This window comes from Tenrec ecaudatus, chromosome 5 (genome assembly GCF_050624435.1).
Source record: "Tenrec ecaudatus isolate mTenEca1 chromosome 5, mTenEca1.hap1, whole genome shotgun sequence".
NCBI lineage: Eukaryota > Metazoa > Chordata > Mammalia > Afrosoricida > Tenrecidae > Tenrec > Tenrec ecaudatus.
In genome coordinates, this window is record NC_134534.1 from 169,676,818 (window position 1) to 169,683,195 (window position 6,378).

Here is a 6,378-nt window from a genome sequence, read left to right on the forward strand (position 1 = left end):
TTGTGGTGGTTTGTGTGGAGTGCTGTCTCTCCCATTCAATTTCACTCTGATTGAAATTTCCAGTCTAATTTCTTTTCCCTTGAGAGCACGGATTAACTCTGAACTCAAATATCCTACACATCTCCTGTCATCTTAGAGGAGTATTAAGAAACTAATATATATATATATTAGTTATTAGTTATTAGTATTAAGAAACTAATATATATATCATAATGTTGTAACAGGGAGACTCTCAGGACTTATTCCAAGTACAGAGACCTGAGCTCTAAAACCCTGCTTCTCAAGGTCACTTGGTAATCATAGAATAGTTACTTTCTAATTTATGGACACTGGGAAATAACAGTGGAGCCACCTGCAGATGGAACTGTGGGGTTCAGGGAAGAAAGACAGCAGTTGGAGTCATGGTGATGGAGAAATCAGAGCAGAGGGTGACAGTATCCTCCCAGGGGAGCCCTGGATACAGGAGTGCAGAGAACACCCTGGGACATTCTCAATTGTGCCCCACCCCGAGTTTTAAGACGAAGAGCTGCTGATAGTCATGCTGTGTCAGCAGAAATGCCGTTCCCCTTCTTATCTTCCTTCTTCTCAGGCATTTGCCATATTTATGGCATACAGATACGCCAACCCTTGTCTCATCTGGCACACCCTCTGCTCATTCCTCCTACCCCACAAATGTCTGTCTTGCTTAATGCAAAGCACTAAGCCATGGGACACCCACTTTAAATGGCACCCACGGAACATGCTGTACTGCTATACCTGAGATATGCTTTTGTCCTGGTAAAGCACTCAGTGGGAGTCAGCAGGTACAAAGAGCAGGGATGCAGTGTGCTTGGAGACCTGGGTTGGGGGCCCATCTTGGTTCCCTCCTCTGAGCTATGTACATACAGCTGCTGGCAGAGAAGGCTTTCCAAAGAGAAGAGCCGCCAAGGGAGCCCCTCTGTGAAAGGGGCTGGGGAGGATGCAGGAGGAAAGATGGCAGGCAGCTCAGCTAAAGATTGAGCTACATCGAGCCAGAGCCTTCCTTGACGTCCTGGTTCCGCTGATCTGCTCCCAGCCACCTATGCCTAGGGGAACCGGGAACTGAGGGAGCGGCTCACAGAACAACTGCATATAGTAGAGTAGTCCGTATTGTCCTCTGTTGGGTGGATGGTCTGCTTCTATGTCTACTATCTGGGTGTCTAAGCAGAGGCCTTGAGCCCAGAACAACCCCTGTGAAGGACACAGTGGGTTGGGTCTCTCTATCTGCCCTTTAATTCCTTCTCCTTATCAGGGTGCCTTTCTCCCTGTTCTGGGCGCAAAGTAACTTTCATAACTTCATAGCTTTCATCTATAGCTTTTCTTGGTAAGGAGGGTGTATGGTTTCTCTCGCTTGTAGGACACTGTGGGAGAATGGTGCCCACCGTTGAGCTGACCTTGTTCTTTGTCTTCTCTATACAAGCAAAGATACATTTCATCCACGGTCTGTGCCTTTTTTGAGTGACCTGTGACCTCACCATGCCACCTCTTATTATTACTCTGGAGCAGACAAAGGGGCTCTTGTTCACCAGACGCCTGGAGCAAACTACCACCAAGTTAGACAAAGACCAAGAAACTTAAGGAAGACCGATCCTGGCTGAATCCGAAACGATGCCAACCCCAAACCAAGTTACCTGTCGAATTCATCTTAATTAAAAAAATTTTAAATATAATTTAAATTGTGCCCCTGTCCTCAATTTTAAGATGAAGTGCATGATTCAAAATTCTAAGAAAAATAGAAAGAGAAACCATGAGAATTCTCCTCATTGTCCTCAGTTTCATTCTTTCCCATCCTAAGGACACTCCTTTTTTTTTTTAAATTAGTGCAAATTCATGCAAATTTAAGACCTGGAGCTCGTTTCCATTCTGTCTTACACAAGCATGGCACACCCATCGTGCTTTCATAGTATGCCCCTGGAGATGTTTTCATGACAAGACAGAGCAAGTCTTTCCATCTGTTTGTAGCTATCTTCTACATCAGCGGTTCTCAACCTCTGGGTCAAGACTCTTTTGGGGGTTGAACGACCCTTTCACAGGGGTCGCCCAAATCATAAAAGTAGCAAAATGACAGTGATGCAGTAGCAATGAAAATAATTTTATCTTTGAGGGTCACCACCACATGAACTGTATGAAAGGTTGAGGCTGTAGGAAGGTTGAGAACTGCTGGTCTACATTATTTGGAGAGTATGTTGGGGTTGATGGCCCCCTTTCTCTAGATGAGCCCTGGAGTTGACTTTTCAGTCTGTTGGCATCGAAAGCTAAGCTTCATATCATAGGGGCGATGGTATGATTGGGGACATGGGGTTGCCTAGTCAAAGGATAAATGTGCTTGTACTTTGGGAAACGTTGCCACATCTCTCTCCTTAGATGCACTTGTGCCTGCAGCTTCCCCATAACCGCACTGACCAGGTGTCACCCACCTGTGGAGTTGTGTCTATCTGAGAGGTCAGACACGCTTTCTTCACACCCATAGTTTTCATTCTCATTTCTCTTACAACTGAGGCTGGACGTCTGTTCAGGGATTTCAGGGCCGTTTCTGTGTATTCTCCCACAGACGGACCATTGTTTACTGCGTGGTTAGTTCTGCTCTTCCCCAAGCACTCCACCGACGCAGAGAGCAGCTCTGTTGTAGGTGGTCCATTGTTTTCCAAAATGGACCGCTTGTTTCTAGACTTTTAAAGTTTTCATTATGAGAAGTTTCAAACGTTTGCAGAAGTAGAGAAATTAGCATAACGAAGCCTAAGTATTCATCATCCAAATTCGATAGTTGACAGCAATCACTCAGTCTTACTGCTTCTGTCACCCATTCCCTCCCACCCCTGCTCCGGATTATTGAAGGCAAATCCCAACGATCATTGTGTTTCATCTATCAATATTTCAGCAGATGTCGAAAGCACATCCTACTTGGCAATGGAGAGGGTCAGTTGAATCGAGAAGTGGACACAATAGCATCAACAATTGGCTCAAACATTGAAGACCGTGGAACGGGTTCAGGCAGAGGCAATGCTTCATTCTGCTACACAAAATACCTCCACTCTTCAGAGCCAGCTCGAAAACAACCCGCAACAGGTTGTTGCAAGAGATTCCATTTCAAAACACAAAACAACAATACTATATGTATCACCTATACGTAAACAAAAATAATTCCCCCTTTTCTTTATTTAATTAGGTTCTTTTTAAAGAAATCTAGAACACAAATTGGTGAGGATCAATTCCATCTGTGAGCATGTAGGTAGTGGGCAAGCAGCCTTGGGGCTGGGGGAACAGCTTTGATTTTTACTAAAATTTGCGAGTCCACGGCTTTCTGATGAGCTTTGCACTGATGTGTGATCTCGTATTTCTCTTAATTCGTGTCAAATAGCTCACCTTCTCGGTGTTTGGGTTGACCCAGCTTCTTCTTGAAGGAGGCGTCCGTGAGATGCTGGAAATATTCACACCATTGATACCGATTTTGGTGGAGGTGGTGGCGATGGCAAGTTTCTGGCGCGTGGCACGCACAGGGACTTGAGGGAGGGAGAGAGGTCCAGTGACAAGCAGCGAGCCACTGCCCAGCTGCTTCAGGCAACCATGTCCTTGCCTCGGTGGCACCCTGCCAGGAAGATCACAGGGTCCCGGGTTGACTCTGGCACGCAGTCCTACAGGCCTGGGCTCCACCGCTTTCCAAGGCTCGACTTCTGTAGGGTCACACCTAGGCACTGTGCGCAGCTCACCACGCAGGTACTACCATGCTTGTCACCACCAACTGGGTTTGTGACAGTAGCTAGGACCTCCTTCTTCTTCTTCTTCTTCTCCTCCTCCTCCTCCTTCTCTACCCTGGATCTGGCCGCTGAATCCTTCCTCTTGTACATGGTCTTTCCAGAATACATGGTGGAGTGGGAATGCCGGCCAATTCCTCGGACTAGGACAGGATTTCGGCTGCAGGGGGGCATTCCTTCTTAGAGCTCTTTGCCCTTGATCGTAGCCTTCTGAACTTGCTCACTGGCGTCAGCTTTCTTGACTTCAGGCTTCTTCTCTTTTGTGTCTGGCTTCTTCTGAGCCTTCTTCCGGCCATCTTGCAAGATGACAAAGAGAATTAAGGCTGCAACTTCTGGTCTACAAGGTTAACAATTCCTTAACATCATCCAATAACCCGTGTTTAAGTTTCTCTGTACCCCCGGGTTAATGTATGTGTCTTGTAAATCTCCTTCATTCTGTAGACCCAGTCTCTCATTCTTGCTTTGCTGAATTTCTTTTCATTTTTATTAATTATTTTATTGGGAGACTTTTACAAATCTTGTAACAATCCACCTATCAATTGTATCAAGCACACTTGTACATATGTTGCTGAGAAAGGAAAAGTTTATTGTGCCAACCTGGCCGATAAACACATGTGGGGTTAATTGAAGGGTAGAATGATAAATGGCTCCGTGAGCCTCACCTTTCAAGTTCTCGGGTCTCTTGCTTGTGATGGTTGGACCAGGGTGCAGCTACTTTAGCCAGTTCTCTGCTTCAGCTGGCAAGGCTTACTTCCTGTGAGACATCCCTGGGGAGAAGCCACATGGACCTACCCCAACGCAGACCTGGGTGCTGGAGCAGCTGTGTGGAGAACCCTGCCAGAGCTGAGATGCTTACATGTTCACTGATTCGGCTTACCCCCTGCAGGCAGCATCACTGTGTGTGTTTTGTGAGATGGAGGAGGACTTTGTGGATTGGTGTGGGACATATGGGCTAATATTGGACTTGTGGGCTTGCGCACTTGGTTGGGATGTTTTCTTGATGTACACTTAACCTTTATGTAAAACTTTCTTTTCTACATGGGTTTCTGTAAATTTGTTTCTCTAAAGTACCCAGACTAACACAGTTGCCATCAACATCTCCAAAATATTTATTTTCTACTTAAGCCCTTAGTATCAGCTCCTTTCCTCCACTCCCCCTCCCCCTTATCAATCCTTGGTCAATTAAATTTAATATTTCATGTCTTACAGTGTGCATTGTCTCCCTTCACCCACATTTCTGTTATTCATCCCCCTGGAGGGTGGGCTATATATACAACCTTGTGATGGGTTCCCTCTCTCACCCTCTCACCCTTCTTCTGCCTCCACCATCCCCCTACCCTCATGATACCTCTACTCCAACTACTGTTACTGAGGGTTTTATCTTTCCTGAATTCCATGTGCCGAAAGTTCTTATCTGCACAATGTGTATACTCCAGTCTAGATGGATTTGTAAGGTAGAACTGGGTCATGGTAGTTGGGAGTGAGGAAGCATTCAGGAACTAGAGGAATGATGTGTGTTTCATTGGTGCTATACTGCACCCTGTTTGAATTGTCCCTTCCTTGTAACCTTTCTGTGGTTGAATGTTCAGTTGTCTACAGATGTGCTTTGGATATCCACTCTGACCTTCCTCTTTCACATCAACATAATTATTTATTTTGGATCTTTTGATATCTGACTCCTCATCCTGTTGACACCTCATGATCACATAGGCTGGTGTGCTTCTTCCATTTGGGCTTATTTGCTTCCCTGCTAGATAGCTGCTTGTTTAAATTCAAGCTTTTAAGCCCCCAGACCCCACATCTTTTGATAGCCGGGAACCATCCACTTTCTTCATCCCATTTACTTATGCACCCATTTTGTTTTCAGTGATCGTGTCAGAAAGGTGAGTATTAAAGAGTGCCAGGTTATTAGAACAAAGTGTTCTTGTATTTAGGGAGGCATCCAGTAGAGGCCCAAAGTCTGTCTGCTATCTTAACACTTAACATATAAATACATGTACATTGATCTGTATCCCTTTCTTATAGATTAATACACTTACACAGATACATGCTTATAGCTACACCGCTCTAAATACTTCTTTCATCTATTTCCTTTCACCTTCCTCCTGTCCCACTATCATGCTCACCCTCAATTTGGGTCTCAATAGTTCCTCTTGGATACAGTGAATTTTGATACTTTTTTTGGGAACTTTGATACATTATAGTCTTACAAAATGTACTTGTGAAAAAATTGAGTTGTTGGCTTGGCAGCATTTTCCACAGCCTAGAATTGCCAAGTGGGCCTCCACAGTGTCTTTTTAATGTGTTAATTTGCCTTCAGCCCTGGTGGTGTAGTGGGTTGGTTACATGTTGGCCTGGTTAACAGTTCAAAACTTCCATGTTCTCTGTGGGAGAAATAATGTGACTCCCATAAAGATTTACAGCCTCAGAAACACACAGGAGCAATTCTACTTTGTCTTATAAGGTTGGGTGAGTCAGAATTAACTCAATGACAGTGAGTGTGCTTGTATCTTCTGTAAATCAGTTGCTAGATTCGAGGACTTTAAAGCATTGTCATTTGATTTTAGAGTAGGCAATATTATATGCAGATTATGTAAAATTTATATAG

At 44.7% G+C, this 6,378-nt stretch overlaps 1 pseudogene; it reads right to left on the reverse strand.

Moving 5' to 3' along the window:
- Positions 1 to 3,201: 3,201 nt before the first annotated feature.
- LOC142449318 (large ribosomal subunit protein eL6 pseudogene) lies at positions 3,202 to 5,819 on the reverse strand (annotated as a pseudogene).
- Positions 5,820 to 6,378: the final 559 nt, after the last annotated feature.